Below are 16,762 nucleotides of genomic sequence, written 5' to 3' on the forward strand. Positions count from 1 at the left end.
CTGAAACTCTTAGTTTCATCTTTTAAGAACAAGAGTTGACAAATTATAGACTCTGTGGCCAGATCTAGTCCTTGAGCTATGAATGATTTTAACATTTTTAAATGTAAAATTTGAAAAAAACTATTAACCTTTCTACTAGAACAGTTGCCTAAGAAATGAAGACATTGTTTCTTGGCTCATAAAGCCTAAAAATGTTTCCTCTCTGGACCTTTATAGAAAGTTTAGAAGGATCCGCTGCTTAGTTGGGTTTGAGTATAACCTAATACGGCAGCCCCCAGGCTCTGATGATATCCTGCTTATTGAAATCAGTAAGCATTTGATAACTATTGTTACCAAGTGCAGCCAGAGATTTAATTATAATCTCTCAGGTAAGTCTATAATTTGTTGGGAAAAATGAACTCCTAAACCTGCTTTCCTTTTTTTTTTTTAATTTTTAATTTATTTATGATAGTCACACAGAGAGAGAGAGAGAGAGAGAGAGGCAGAGACACAGGCAGAGGGAGAAGCAGGCTCCATGCACTGGGAGCCCGACGTGGGATTCGATCCCAGGTCTCCAGGATCGCGCCCTGGGCCAAAGGCAGGCGCCAAACTGCTGCGCCACCCAGGGATCCCCTAAACCTGCTTTCCTAAACTCCCTACATTACTGATTACCTTCTCAATATCAGACATTGGTTTCTAAGTGCTTTACATTATTTTGTTTAATCGTCCCAGCTTCTCTGTGAGGAATTATTAGCTTCCTTTTACAGATGAAGAAATGTGAGACAGAGACTTTTCTTAGGGCTCTGGCTTTGATTCTTTAAAGTGAGTTACAGGGACAAGGGACCAGAACAGGTGTAAACAGAAACACAGAGGAGATCTCCATACTGAATAATAAGCCAAGAAAGCATTATTATCCAAATGTTGAATTCATGTATAAGTAGGAAATATCTTTTTTCCCCCAAAATGGGCAAGCAAATTAAAAAACATCCTTTATACACAGCAGGATTTCAGAACAGATGCCCACATTGCTGCTTGCTGCTCAGTTTTCAATTTGTTCTGCAGGCCATGGTGACAGGCCAGTGCTATATGTAGGTTGGAATAGAAAACTGCTCAAGTGCCTGAATTCTCTATAGCAACAATGTGGGATTCAGGAATTTGAGGCAAGAGGCTTCCTTCCATTCTCTACTCCTTTTTGGCAACTCACTGATGCTTAAAATGCATTTAACAAGGGACAAAGGCTTTGAGTCATTAATTTAAGAAATACTTCCTAGCAGCCACTCCTGAGGGCTCTCATACCATTCTGTCTTAATCACACTGTATAGACAGGGACTGTGAGTTACAATTCTATATGTAGCATCCAGTACAGTGTCAGGCCTAAAACAATTTGATTATTAAATATCTATTGAGTGAATAAGTTACACTTATACTTAGGTATAAATGACTAATATATGAACCTTTCTTGGTAGCTGGTTTTGACAGGGTCTGGGGGAGGAGGAGACTCCAGGAGAGGAGGAAAGAACCAGAGGGAGGAGGCTGAGAATATTAAAACCTCATCCCCTTCAAAATTTTCCATGCAGCCAATCCTAACTTGGCTGGCTGAGGGTGGAGCTACAAGAGACCTGGGCAAAAACCCTGTATACTTGCTCTTCTGTAAAATGAAAACCAGTGGGTATAGTCACTGTGAGCATTTCCTTTAGTGCCCAAAATGCATAGTGAGTGACCTAAAACTATAACCTTGTGACAAAAGTGAAGACATTGAGTCTTAGCACAGTACTCGGGTTTTGTTGGCGGGAGAGACTTTTTTCCCCCTGTGACATGGTTTCACTAAGGTAATCTGTAGTTTCAGGAAGCGTGTCAGGGGATACTGCCATCCCATACCTAGCAGGCTGGGGTTAGTGACATGTCCAAAGTTGACCAGATGTCCTGGACTAGAAACGCCTAGTAACTCACTGTTCCAGGGAGCAGTCTTCAGCCAAAGGCTGGTGGGCTTGCTTCTCTAGTAGGATGACTGGGAATGTGTATTTTATACTGTTTCCCAGTTTTCTCATGGGTGTAAGCTCCAGTCATCCCCAGTGGTGGCTAGCTTGCCATAATACCTTCCCTGGCTTCTTTCCTTTCCCTCTCTCATTTCCTGCTCACCTATTAGAGGTAGTGCTTTCTGCGCTTCCCACGGAAACTTCTTGTCCTCCTGTGGTTGCCATAGGGTCTGTTTCTGGATAGCCCACACAAAGGGATCGGGTTTTGCTCATTCCAAAGTACACTGTAGTATCTTGTGGTCATCACTTAAAAACTGCTGGGTTTGTTTTATGTTGTGTGTTTTTAGTTTTTTGTTTTTTTTTTTTTCCATGAGGCTTGGGAGAAGTGTGAGGTATAGGTACAGGGATGAAGGGATAAGGACGTATGACCTTCCATTGACACTTGATTTCCCTGGCTCACTGTGGACTGTTAACTCATCAGTGTTGAGAGGATGAGAGTCCTTCTGATCTACTAGTAATTGCATCATTTGGGAAAATTTCCTCTGCTTCAAATAGAGGGTTTGTTTGTTTATGACAAGTCTCTTCATCAGTTTTTGCAAAGGTGATGTTGATGGCCTTGCTCAGGAGCAGTTCCTCAGAAAAGCCTAGATGAGAAAAGCCATTGAGCTTCCATTTCAATCAGGTACCAACACCCATTTGCTCTTACTCTTGTCCACTTCATTTTCCTCACCCGGGCAGCATTGAACACATACTGGCATGTGACAGAGCATTTAGGTGAGATGTAAGGAGTGAGGCTGCTCTGCTCGACGCGGTGTGTCACCCTGAGCTGCAAGCTTCGGCAGCACGGGACGTGGTGAGACAGCAGTGTTGGGAGTATCATGAACATGTCAGGATGATGAATTTACTTTAACGGTGTCACCATTGACAGCACATGCGATGCACTGTATCTCAGTCTGTCATTTTCCATGGTCACACGCATTGTGTGGAATCAAGCTAGTTTTTTTCTTTTGGTATTGAGTGATGCTTGTAATGGTGGTGATGAGGAAAGCAGAAGTAGATAATGCTTTTGGATAGCCTTGTTTGAGTTAACTGTTATTGCCAGGAGACAAGCAGCTGTGGTGTGTGTGTGTGTGTGTGTGTGTGTATCTGTGTGTGTGAGAGACAGAGACAGAGAGAGAGATAGAGAAAGAAGTGTGGGATTAGAAAGTGGGAGAGTGTGAAAGGGAGTGGAAGCAAGATTATTATTAAAGCATTTAAGTTCTGGGGTAAAGTCTTTGTTAGGCCACCCAGGAAAACATGTGCAACACAGGAATTTACCTGTACTCCCTTCTCAGGGTCAGTTTGCTCAAAGACAGGCTGGGAAATTGGCAGCTTTTATTTGTGGCCCCTACTGGGCTCAGAGTATCAATTTGGAAAACTATTTAGCATCTCAGGCTTTTCTCCATTGCTTTCAGCTCCACCATGAACCCCTGCTTACCCAGTGGCTGCTGATTACTTCCTGGGACTCTCAGGCAAATGTCATTGATAGACTGTTGCTTCTCTGCATAAGGACAAGCAGACAGTTTGATAGAGATGAGGCATCCTTCACGTCCTTCACATCCTTCACATCCTTCACACAATCCCTTCTTCTCCTCTCTCTTGCCTGCACCTCACAGAGGGTTGTATTAATGTACTTGACTTTCTTTGCTAGGAAGTTGGGGGACAATTAAAGGAAATGAAAAGGTAGGAGATGCAATTTAAGTCTGTGGGGTAAATATTACCTTTTAGAAGATCTAAGAGGAAGAAATGCAAGAAATGAAATCCTTCACAGGAGAGTGCCTGTAGTAAGCTGAAAAACAGTCACACAAATATATTGGATCCTAATCCCTGGAACTATGAATGTTACCTTATAAAGAAAAAAAAATCTTTGCAGATGTGATTAGATTAGGGGTCTGGACAAAAGGAGATTATCTTGGATTATTCAGGTGGGCCTCAAATCCAGTCACCAAAGTCTTTCTAAGAGAGAGTCCAAGGGAATTGTGCACATACTGGAGAAGGGGGTGTGAAGGTCAAGGCAGAGGTTGGAGGTATGTGGCTCTAAGTGAAGGGATGTTGACAGCCACCCAAAGCTGGAAGAGGCAAGGAAACTGATGGAATTCTTTTTTTTTTTAAGGTTTTATTTATTTATTTATTCATGAGAGACAGAGAGAGAGAGACAGAGAGAGAGAGAGAGAGAGAGAGGCAGAGACACAGGCAGAGGGACAAGCAGGCTCCATGCAGGGAGCCTGATGTGGGACTTGATCCCAGGACTCCAGGATCATGTCCTGGGCCAAAGGCAGGTGCTAAACTGCCAAGCCACCCAGGGATCCCCATGATGGAGTTCTATTATGGGCATGCTCCTGTCCTCAGAATTATTCCTGTTTCATATAGTTCCTTCTAAAATCCCTCCCCATGAATATCTCCTGGTCTTATTTGGAAGCCCCATACCTTTCTGTTCCTCTTCCCTCCTTCCTCTGGGTCTGTTTCCCCAAGTCTGAGTGGTGGGTTCTAAAGTGATGGCACCCTATCATGGGAGATGTGATTATAGATCTGAACACAATGGAACTGCCTAGATGGAGGTCAGATGTGGATCGGGACTATGGTACTCTGAGTCTTACACTTTGGTCCAGACAGGACAAGGGTCTCCCTTTTGTGTCCTCTAAGATCTCATCACCAGAGTTGAGTTGCTTCTATTTCTTCTCCCAAATTTATGCTCTCTCTCTCTCTCTCTCACACACACACAGACACACACACACACACACACACACACACACTCACTCCTCTTGTGGGCAAAAATGAATTCAAGAGACCATGCAGTCTAGACCCACAAGAAGGAAAAATATCCCCAGCTGCCTCATAATGTGTAAAGTGTGGTGCTACCTATCAAGTCAGTCCACTACACTTATGCCAAGTAGTGCTGGTTCTTTTCCTTCATTCTCCCTTTTAAATTGTTCCCATTAGGATTTGCTGAGAACAAGTAGAGGGTCTAGTGCTGGACCATTTGGCTTTTGGTGGCTGTCTCTTTAATTACAAAGGTATGTATTAATATAATTGCCTTGATAAGTTCTCAAAGTTTTATTCTATTTTCTGTTTGGCAGAAGGGAGGTGAATAATGTGACATTCCATATCAACTATCCTTCAAAAAAGAAAAAGAAAGAAAAAAATAAGGGGGGCAAGTGATTTATGTTTCCATTCATTCAGTTGACTGGAACTGTGGGAGTCAGTTCAGAGGGGCGGGGAGAGAAGAATTAGTCTCACTAAAGGAACAGAAAGAGGAAGGTCTGGTTCACTTAGGGGTTGTGTTGACAGTTGATCATTGGTGAGCTTTAAGAGAGGGCTAGAATCTTTCTTACCTTCTCCCCAGCATGCAATTGTACTAACTTCCCTTTCTCTTTGATTTGAAACCACTAACAAGAACCTATTATAGTACAGAAGGGAGGTGGTGTCTCCAGAAATCTGGTTTTCTGGAAACCAGAATGGAGTCCTAGTTGGGCTGTCTTCTGGAGTTCTCACCCAGAACACGTTAGCTATACATGAGAGTTTCTTTCTCTTGACATGTCTGCCAGTATAGTTAGACATTTTAAGCTTTTGCCAGGCTTTCAAATATGAGATAGTATCTTACTCTGGTTTTAATTTGCTTGTCCTTGGTTATTAGTGAGCTTAAAGATCTCATACGCTTACCAGCCATTTCATTTTTTTTCTTCTACAAATTGCTTGCTTAATAGCCTTTGTCTTTTTTCTATTTGTTCAGTTTAGATTTCTCATGTTGAGTTATATGATTCAAGATACAAATTGATGTTGAAGTATCTTAAGATTGATATGATTATGAGGATGTATGAGCTTCTGTTCACATGGATGTTTCTGGCTGTAGCCTCCCTCACAAGAAGACCAAGTAGCAGCCATCCATAGATGAGACACAACTTTGAAAATCTTAGAATCTGGGAGTGAGCCTGAAACACTCCCCTGGGCAAGAGAGACTGAGACCGGCTGCTTTAGATGTGTCAGAGGAGCACAGGGATGTGACTTGACTTGACTGCATTGACTTGACTGCATTGTCCCTGCCCCAGGCCAGCACAGCACCACACCAAGAGGGTTCCCCAGGGCCTGTGGTTTCTCCTGGGGGAAAAAGAGAACCCAAGGTGGACATTCAGTTCCCCAACATTACAAGATGTTTATTGGGAGGCTCATTGGGCTTACCTTGTCTTACCTCACAGGAATCACAGGGATCAACTCAGAGTCCAGCCAGTGGCACAGCCTGAGGCTCTCCCAACAAGAGATTGTGAGGCATGCCCACAGTCCTGCCCAACCAGAGGCCTGCACTATTAGAGAACACAGCTTGTGACCCTGCAAGCCTAAAGGTGATTGCAGAATCAGCTAGTGTCCCCTGCCCCCCCAAGCTCCTCTGACCAGAGAATGCATCCAGTAGAACTGCCCCACCAGGGATCCCACCCAGCAGCCCCACTTGAATCATGTATGGAGCCACAAAAGACCCTTAATATCCAAAGCAATCTTGAGAAAGAGCAAAGCTGGAGGCATATGCTTCCTGATTTCAAACCATTCTACAAAGCTATCAATGAAACAGCATGGTATTGGCATAAAAACAGACACATGGAATTAATGGACCAGAATAGAATCCAGAAATAAACCCACACATATATGGTCAACTATTTGACAGAGGAGCCAAGAATACATAATGGGTTAAAGATGGTCTCTTTAATAAATGATGTTGGGAAAACTGGATATTCACATTCAAAGGAATTAAACTTTGTTTATTCCTTATCTTTTACCGCTCATAAAAATTTACTCAAAATGGACTAAAGACTTACATGTAAGACCTTAAATCATAAAACTCATAGGAGGTAAGTTCCTTGACATTCGTCTTGGTATTGATTTTTTAAATAGATTATTTATTTATTAGAGAGAGAGAGTAAGTGAGCATGGGTAGGGTAAGGGGCAGAGGAAGAAGCAGACTCCCTACTGAGCAGGGACTTGTGTATCTTCCTTGGAAAGGAGCCCATGCTGGGCTCAATCCCAGGACTCCAGGATCATGACCTGAGCCAAAGGCAGATGCTTAACTGACTGAGCCACTGAGGCACCCTAGCATTGGTTTTTTTAGGTATGACACCAAAACCACAAGCAATAAAAGCAAAAATGAACAAGTGGGACTGCATCAAAGTAAGAAGCTTCTGCACAGCAAAAGAAATGATCAACATGAAAGGGCATCCTATGGAATGAGAGAAAATTTTGCAAATCCTGTATCTGATAAGGGGTTAATATCCAAAATATATAAGGGTACTGCTTGGCATAGCAAAAGCCCAAAATAATCCAACTAAAACCATTTTTATGAATAAAAACATAAATACAAGGACAAAGGACATAAATAGACATTTTCCCAAGGAAGATACACAAGTGGCTAAGAGATACATGAAAAGGTCCTCAGTATCACTAATTATCACAGACATGCAAATCAAAACCACAGTGAGTTATCTACTGACACATGTTAGAATGATTATCATAAAAAAGACAAGAAATAACAAGTGTTGGTGAGAATGTGGAGAAAAGGGAAGTTGTGTTGGTGGGAATGTCAGTTGGTAAAGCTGCTATGGAAAATGGTATGGAAGTTCTTCAAAAAAATTAAAGCTAGAATGACGATAAGATCCAGCAAACCCACTTCTGGATATGTCTGAGGGAAATGAAATCACTATCTCGGAGTTATCTGCATTCTCATGTTCATTGAGACATTATTATATATAATAGCCAAGACATGGAAACAACCTAACTGTCCATTAACAACTGAATGAATAAGGAAAATGTGTGTGTGTGTGTGTGTGTGTGTGTGTATGTGTGTGTTGGAATATTATTTAGCCATAAAAAGAAAGAAGTCTTGCCATTTGTGACAGTATGGATGAATCTTGAGGGCATTATGCTGAGTGACATAAGGCAGAGAAAGCCAAACACTATATAATATTACTTATATGTGAAATCTAAAAAATATACAACTCTTAGTAGAGATTGGCAGCTGCCAGGGGGCAGGGGTGGGGGAAATGGGTGAAGAGGGTCAAAGAATACAAACATTCAGTTATAATATGAATAAGTTCTGGGGATCTAACGTACAGCATGGTGGCTATAGTTAACAGTGCTATACTGGGGTCTTGAAATTTGCTAATAGAGTAGATTTTAAAAGTTCTCAGCACACACAAAAATGGAAATGATATGAAGTGTTAATTAACTGTGATAATCATTTTTCTTTTTTAAAAAAGACTTATCTAAAAAAATTTTTTTTAAAAAAAGATTATATTTATTTATTCATGAGATACACAGAGAGAGAGAGGCAGAGACACAGGCAAAGGGAGAAGCAGGCTCCGTGCAGGGAGCCCGACATGGAACTCGATCCCAGGTCTCCAGGATCATGCCCTGGGCTGAAGGCGGCGCTAAACCACTGAGCCACTGGGGTTGCCCTAAAAATTTTTTTTAAAGATTTTATTTATTTGAGAGAGAGAGTGCGAGCAAGAGAGAGAGAGAGTGTGCAAGCATGACCAGATAGAGGGGCAGAGGGAGAAGCCGACTGAGCAGGGAGCCCAAAGTGGGGTTCAATCCCAGGACCCTGGCATCATGACCTGAGCTGAAGGCAGACACTTAACCACTAAGCCACCCAGGTGCCCCATAAAAAGATTTCTTTATTTATTTTTGGAAAGAGAGAGAGCACAACCACATATTGGGGGGGTCAGAGGGAGAGAATCTCTCAAGCAGCTTTCCCACTGAACAAGGAGCCTGAGGTGGGACTCCACTCCACAACGCTTGAGATCATGACCCAAGCCAAAACCAAGAGTTGGATGCTCAACCGACTGAGGCACCCAGGCACCCCAATCATTTTTCAGTATATATGTGTATCAAATCATCATGTTGTACATCTTAAACTTATACAATGTTATATGTCAGTTATATCTCCATAAAATTGGGGGGAAGAAAGAAATGTCTTCTCTCAGTCAGTGGCTTATTTTTTCACTTTATTTGTATATTTACTTTTGCCATATGGAGTTTTAACTATTAATACAATTGAATTTATCAATCTTTTTCTTTATGGTTTGGCTTTTTCCATCTTATTGAAAAAATACTTTCCTACTCTCAGATCATAATGATGTTCTACTATATCCCTCTGCAGAAGTTTTAGATTTTTTTCATGTTTTACATCTTTTAATCAATGTGAAATTTAGGTTTTGCATACAATACAAAGTAGGGATCTTTTTTTATTTTTATTTTGTTTTTTAATTTGTATTTATTTATGATAGAGAGAGAGAGAGAGAGAGAGAGAGAGAGAGGCAGAGACATAGGCAGAGGGAGAAGCAGGCTCCAAGTACCGGGAGCCCGACATGGGATTCGATCCCGGGTCTTCAGGATCGCGCCCTGGGCCAAAGGCAGGCGCTAAACCGCTGCGCCACTCAGGGATCCCGGATCTTTTTTTTTTTTTTTTTTTTTAAGATTTATTTATTTATTCAGAGTGGGGAGGGGGGCGCAGAGACACAGACAGAGGGAGAAGCAGGCTCCATGCAGGGAGCCCAACATGGAACTCGATCCCAGGTCTCCAGGATCAGGCCCTAGGCTGCAGGCGGTGCTAAACCGTTGCGCCACCGGGGCTGCCCCAAAGTAGGGATCTAAATTATGTATATATTTACATTTGGGGTCCATTATTTTAGCATTATTTAGTTTAATTACAATACTACTTTTGTTTACAGGCTTATCTTGGGGATGTTATAGGTTAAGTCCCAACCATTGCATTAAAGCTAATATTGCAACAATAAAGTGAGTTGAATGAATTTTTTTGATTTCCCAGTGCCTATAAAAGTTATATACTATACTATATACTACACAGCATATTATACCATACTGTAGTCTATTAAGCATTATGTCTCAAAAAACAATGTATATATCTTAATTAAAAAACACTTCATTGCTACAAAATGCTAACTATCATCAGAACTTTCAGTGAGTTGTAATCTTTTTGCCAGTGGAAGGTTTTGCCTTAATGCTGAAGGCTGCTGACTGATCAGAGTGACTGATCAAATTTGCTGAAGGTTGAGGTTGCTGTGGCAATTTCTTAAAATAAGACAACAATGAAGTTTGTTGCACCGATTGACTCTTCTTTTCATGAACCATTTCTCTGGAGCATGTGATGCTATTTGGTAGCAACTTACCCACAGTAGAACTTCTTTCAAAACTGGAGTTGATCCTCTCAAATCTTGCTGCTTTATCAAATAAGCTTATATAACGGTCTAAATCCTTTGTTGTCATTTCAACAATCTTCACAGCATCTTTGCCAGGAGTAGATTCCCATCTCAAGAAACCACTTTCTTTACTCATCCATAAGAAGCAACTCCTTGTCTGCTACAAGTTTTATCATGAAATTGTAGCAATTCAGACACATTTTCAGGTTCCACTCTGAGTCAGTTTGTCCTTTGAAACTTTGAAGTCAGGGAGTGACTTTTCCTCTCTTGCTGTGAAAATCCTAGATGGCATCTTATTCCAATATAAGGCTCTTTTGTCTACATTGAAGATCTGTTGTTTGGGGTGCCTGGGTGCCTCAGATGGTTGAGCATCTGACTTCAGCTCAGGTAATGATCTCAGGGTCCTGGGATAGAGCCCAGCATCAGGTTTCCTGCTCAGCAGGGAGTCGGCTTCTCCCTCTGCCTCTCCCCTCCACTCATGCTCTCTCTCTCAAATGAATAGATAAAATATTTAAAAAATCTGTTGTTTAGCATAGTCATCTTCATTAATTGTTGTAGCTAGATCTTCAGGATGACTTGCTACAGCATCTTGCTGCTTCACCTTGCACTTGAATGTTACAGAGGCAGCTTCTTTCCTCAAACCTTATGAGCCAAACTCTGCTGGCTTTAAACTTTTCTTCAGCAGCTTCCTCACCTCTCTCAGCCATCAGAGAAATAAAGAGAAATAGGACTTTGCTCTTTATTTATTTTTTTAAAGTTTGTTTATTTATTTATTTATTTATTTATTTATTTATTTATTTATTTATTCATGAGAGACACAGAAGGGGAGAGAGAGGCAGAGACACAGGCAGAGGGAGAAGCAGGCTCCATGTAGGGAGCCTGATGTGGGACTCGATCCCGGGTCTCCAGGATAACGACCCAGGCCAAAGGTGGCGCTAAACGGCTGAGCCACAGGGACTGCCCAACCTTGCTCTTTAGATTATGCTCTTGGCTTAAGAGAATATTGTAGTTGATTTGATCATCTATCCAGGCCACTAAAATATTTTCCCTATCAGCAGTAAGGCTGTTTGCTCTCTGTTATTCACATGTTCACTGAAGTAGCACTTGTAATTTCCTTCATTAACTACTCCTTTGCATTCACAACTTGGGTAACTGGCTCAAGAGGTCTAGCTTATGACCTGTCTTGGCTTTTGACATGCCTTCTTCACTAATCTTAATCATTTTTAGCCTTTGATTTAAAGTTGAGAGACTTAGGACTCTTCCTCTTCCTGAACACTTAGAGGCCATTGTAGGGTTATTATTTGGCTTAATGTCAATACTGTGTGTCTCAAGGAAGGCCTGAGGGAAGGTGGGGAAGGGCAGTAGGTGGAGCAGTAACTGGTGCCCCCAGTTACAGTAGTAACATCAAAGATCACTGATCACAGATTCCAAATATCACTAAGCCTTGGTGTCTAGAGGAGTAAAATTCTCCTCTTGTGCCTTCTTCAAAATTGGCCTGGCTATCTTTGATTCTTTACCATATTTTTGTATGATTTAGCATAATTGAGAACGTATGTGTATAATTTCATAACCTACCATTTTTCATGTATCTTTGATAATAGAAGATTTAAAAAGTTTTGCCAAATTTTATTTAAGAGAGTTCATACTGTTCCCCTGTATGATGCATCTTACTTTATTTAGCCATTCCTGTATTGCTGGACATCTAGTTTACTTCCATGTTTTATTATAAATGATAACACCATCATGAACATTTTTATTCATAAAGGTTTTTCCATCTTCAGGGTGATTACATTAGAGTATATTCTCATAAATGGAATACAATTGGGAGTGCCAGTGTGGTGCAGTTGATTGAGCATTGGACTTTTGGTTTTGGCTCAGGTCGTGATCTTGGGGTCATGGGATTGAACTCCATGTTGGGCTCCAGGCTCAGCACAGAATCTTCTTAGGACTTTCTCTCCCTCTCTGTCTGCGCCTCCCCTCTGCTCTCTCTCTCAAGTAAAAACATCTTTAAGACACTTACGCAATATTCCTAAATATTAAAGAATACTTACCATTTACATTGACATGGATGGAACTGGAAGGTATTAGGTTGAGAAAGACAATTATATGGCTTCACTCATATGTAGAATATAAGAAACAGTGCAGAGGATCATAGGGGAAGGGACGGAAATCTGAACAGAAAGTAATCAGAGAAGGAGACAAACCGGGCAGCCCGGTGGCTCGTGGTTTAGTGCTGCCTTTGGCCCAGGGTGTGATCCTGGAGACCTGGGATCAAGTCCCATGTCAGGCTCCCTGCATGGAACCTGCTTCTCCCTCTGCCTGTGTCTCTGTCTCTCTCTTCTCTGTGTATTCTCATGAATAAATAAATAAAATCTTTAAAAAAAAGAGAGAGAGAGAAGGAGACAAACCATGAGAGACTCTTAACTACAGGAAACAAACTGAGGATTGCTGGAGGGGAGGTGGGTGCGGGGACAGGGTAAAGGGGTGATTGACATTAAGGAGGGCCTGTGATGTGATGAGCACTGGGTGTTACATGCAACTGATAAATTATTGAACTCTACACCTGAAACTAAGGATGTACTTACTATATGTTGGCTAATTGAATTTAAATTTAAAAAAAGAAGAAAATAAAAGTGTATTTCCCTAAAAAAAAAAAAAAAGAAATGGACTTGCAATAATTGCATGGATATAGCATTGAAAGAGGGACTTAGATTAATCTCAGAGTGGCTGTTTTGATTTGGTGTCAGGAATGAGGATATTTCTGTTGGCTTCACGAACTGTTCCCTCATTTCTTCCTCATGTCCCCTGATTCCATATACAGATTTTAAAATATAGTGGCTTTTTTTTAAAGATTTATTTATGATTGACATAGAGAGAGAGAGAGAGAGAGAGAGAGAGACAGAGACACAGGAGGAGGGAGAAGCAGGCTCCATGCAGGGAGCCCGACATGGGACTCTATCCCGCATTTCCAGGATCACACCCTGGGCTGAAGGCGACGCTAAACCGCTGAGCCACTGGGGCTGCCCAGTACTGTGGATTTCTTCTCCCTTCCCTCTCTTGCTCCCTCCTTCTTTCCTTGATCTCCCTCTCCCTCCTCCTTTCCCCCCCAACACCCTTTATTTTGCCATGGTGGCCTGGAAGCCTGGAGCCAAATCTTTCACCTGAATATGGTGCCTGTGTCAATCATCCATTTGTCTTATTAAATACATATTCATTTATGTGGCTACTAGCGATGCCCAGGTGGGTAAGATGTGGCTACTGCCCTCCATGAGTGCTAATAGAAAAAACAGACATGTGAGTATACATGCTATAATAAAATCAAGTGTAGGAGTTTGGAAGGCAGTAGAAGAACTGACTAATTCTGTGGGGATATAGGTAAGCTATCACAGAGGGTTTGCATCTTGAAGGATGGATAAAATTTTTTCAGGCAGACAGGAGAGGAAAGGCATTCCCAAAGCAGAGGAAACAACAAGAGCAGAAGCTTTGGAGACTAGGGGAGAGTTTCTGGGCCTTTAGATAGGCTGCAAAGCTTGAGGCTGCAGTGCCATGCAGAGCAGGGCTGATCTCAGTGGAGAAGATCGGCAAACCTGATCATAAGGGCCCTAAGAATTTTGCCAAGGAGCTCAGCCATCACGCTGGGGTGATGACAAAACATCTGAAGTAGGTGAACACCATGATATAATTTGATTCTGTACAGATAGTATAAGTGGATCTGAGAAGTTTAAGATCAAAGGGTCTCATAATTACTTAGGTAAGAAATGATATCTGGCTTAAGGGATGGTTATGGGCTTGGGGCTAAGGATATAGATTAACAGATTTAAGAAGGTAAAACTGATAGGAGTTGTGGGTAAGAGTGAAGATTCTGGAGCCAGGCTGCCTGGGTTTGAATCTTGGTCCTGCCCCTTAGTAGCTGTGTGACCTTAAGTTATTATTTAAGCTTAGTTTTTTAGTTTTTTCCTCATACCCGACAGTGAAAATTAAATTACTTAATATGTTAAAAACACCCAACAACTTAGGTATTGACACATAGGAAATTACATTGGGTGAGGCAGGGATGGAATCAGAATGACACAAGATTTTGGCTTGGATGGCAAGATAAACAGTAGTCCTAAATTAATAAATTTAGGAAAAACAGAAAAAATAGCATGCTGGAACCAGGGCAGCTTGAGTTTAGTTATGGCTTTCCACACTTGAGAGGACTTCAACTGTAAATTGCGAGCTGACCTAAGGCACTTGGGTTTTGCATAACAGGTTCCCCAAACCCAAGATGGATGAGGACCAGCTATTCTTTTTTTTTTTAAATTTTTTAGTTTAAATTCAATTTGCCAACATATAACACCCAGTGCTCATCCCATCAAGTGCCCTCCTCAGTGCCCGTCACCCAGTTACCCCATTCTCCCACCGATCTCCTCTTCCACAACTCTTTGTTTATTTCCCAGAGTTAGGAGTCTCTCATGGTTTGTCTTCCTCTGATTTTTCCCCATTCAATTTTCCTCCTTTCCCTTATAATACCTTTCACTATTTCTTATATTCCACTTATGAGTGAAACCATATGAAAATTGTCTTTTTCTGATTAACTTATTTCACTAAGCATAATACCTTCCAGTTCCATCCATGTCAAAGCAAATGGTGGGTATTTGTCCATTCTGATGGCTGAGTAATATTCCATTGTATATATAGACACATCTTTCTTCATCTTTCGATGGACACCGAGGCTCCTTCCACAGTTTGGCTATTGTGGACATTGCTGCTATGATCATTGGGGTGCAGGTGTCCCGGCATTTCACTACATCTGTATCTTTGGGGTAAATCCCCAGCAGTGCAATTTCTGGGTCGTAGGGCAGGTCTGTTTTTAACTCTTTGAGGAATCTCCACACAGCTTTCCAGAGTGGCTATACCAGTTCACATTCCCACCAACAGTGCAAGAGGTTCCCCTATCTCCACATCCTCTCCAACATTTGTTGTTTCCTGTCTTGTTCATTTTCACCATTCTTACTGGTGTGAGGTGGTATCTCATTGTGGTTTTGATTTGTATGTCCCTGATGTGATGTGAAGCATTTTCTCATGTGTTTGTTGGCCATGTCTATGTCTTCTTTGGAGAGATTTCTGTTCATGTCTTCTGCCCATTTCATGATTGGATTGTTTGTTTCATGGGTGTTGAGTTTGATAAGTTCTTTATAGATCTTGGATACTAGCCCTTTATCTGATACGTCATTTGCAAATATCTTCTCCCATTCTGTAGGTTGTCTTTTAGTTTTGTTGATTGTTTCCTTCGCTGTGGAGAAGTGTTTTATCTTGATTAAGTCCCAATAATTCATTTTTGCTTTTGTTTCCCTTGCCTTCATAGATGTATCTTGCAAGAAGTTGCTGTGGCCAAGTTCAAAACGGTTGTTGCCTGTGTTCTCCTCTAGGATATTGATAGATTCCTGAAAGTCAGGCATTGTGATGCCCCTAGCATTTGTTTTCTTTTTTCAATATTCCTTTGGCTATTCGGGGTCTTCTGTGGTTCCATACAAATCTTAAGATTATTTGTTCCAACTCTGTGAAGAAAGTCCATGGTATTTTGATAGGGATTGCATTGAACGTGTAAATTGCCCTGGGTAAGGGGAATATTGAAAAAGAAAACCAGAGCTGGGGGCATCACAATGCCGGATTTCAAGTTGTACTACAAAGCTGTGATCATCGAGCCAGTGTGGTACTGGTACAAAAACAGACACAGAGATCAATGGAACAGAATAGAGAACCCAGAAATGTACCCTCAACTCTATGGTCAACTCATCTTTGAGAAAGCAGGAAACACTATCCACTGGAAAAAGGACAGTCTCTTCAATAAATGGTGCTGGGAAAATTGGACAGCCACGTGCAGAAGAATGAAACTAGACCATTCTCTCACACCACACACAAAGATAAACTCAAAATGGTTCAAAGATCTAAATGTGAGACAGGAATCTATCAATATTTATATTTATATTTACTTATATTTATAAATATATTTATATTTAAGGTGAGCATTTATTAGCAAGCAGGCCCCAAATGATTAACATACACCATTGTGTAAGGTTGATAGAGTCATGACAATGACTCTGTCCTGTCCTCTTAGCTGTCACAATGACGTTTTCATAAAAGGTTCAGCTCTGGGCAGCCAGGGTGGTTCAGCGGTTTAGTGCTGCCTGCAACCCAGGGCCTGATCCTGGAGACCTGGGATCGAGTCCCACGTCGGGCTCCCTGCATGGAGCCTGCTTCTCCCTCTGCCTGTGTCTCTGCCTCTCTCTCTCTCCGTGTCTCATGAATAAATAAAATCTTAAAAAAAAAAATTCAGCTCCAGCAGTTGCATAACGCAGATGCATAAATCAGTGTCACAGACCTCAGTTCAGTGGCTGGAGAGAGGGGAGTGTTTAGGTATAAAATCTCAAGGACTGTCCATAAGATTCAGACGTTAGGTTCTGGTATCTTCTTAAACGCTATCAATATCCTAGAGGAGAACACAGGCAACAAAATAAAATGTATTTTATTCAATAAATATTAATGAAATACCACTAATTTCTTCATCCAGAGCTTATTTCTAAC

At 41.4% G+C, this 16,762-nt stretch overlaps 1 long non-coding RNA gene across 2 annotated transcripts in view; it reads left to right on the top strand.

Annotated features, from left to right (window-relative positions):
- Positions 1 to 16,762, top strand: part of LOC102152686 — a 153,380-nt gene that overhangs the window by 71,121 nt on the left and 65,497 nt on the right. For both annotated transcript variants that reach the window (XR_005382912.1, XR_005382911.1), the window contains exon 4: positions 4,935 to 5,008. This is a non-coding gene — a long non-coding RNA (uncharacterized LOC102152686). The remainder of the gene's footprint in view (positions 1 to 4,934; positions 5,009 to 16,762) is intronic.

The sequence above is a fragment of the Canis lupus genome, chromosome 32 (genome assembly GCF_011100685.1).
Source record: "Canis lupus familiaris isolate Mischka breed German Shepherd chromosome 32, alternate assembly UU_Cfam_GSD_1.0, whole genome shotgun sequence".
Lineage (NCBI taxonomy): Eukaryota > Metazoa > Chordata > Mammalia > Carnivora > Canidae > Canis > Canis lupus.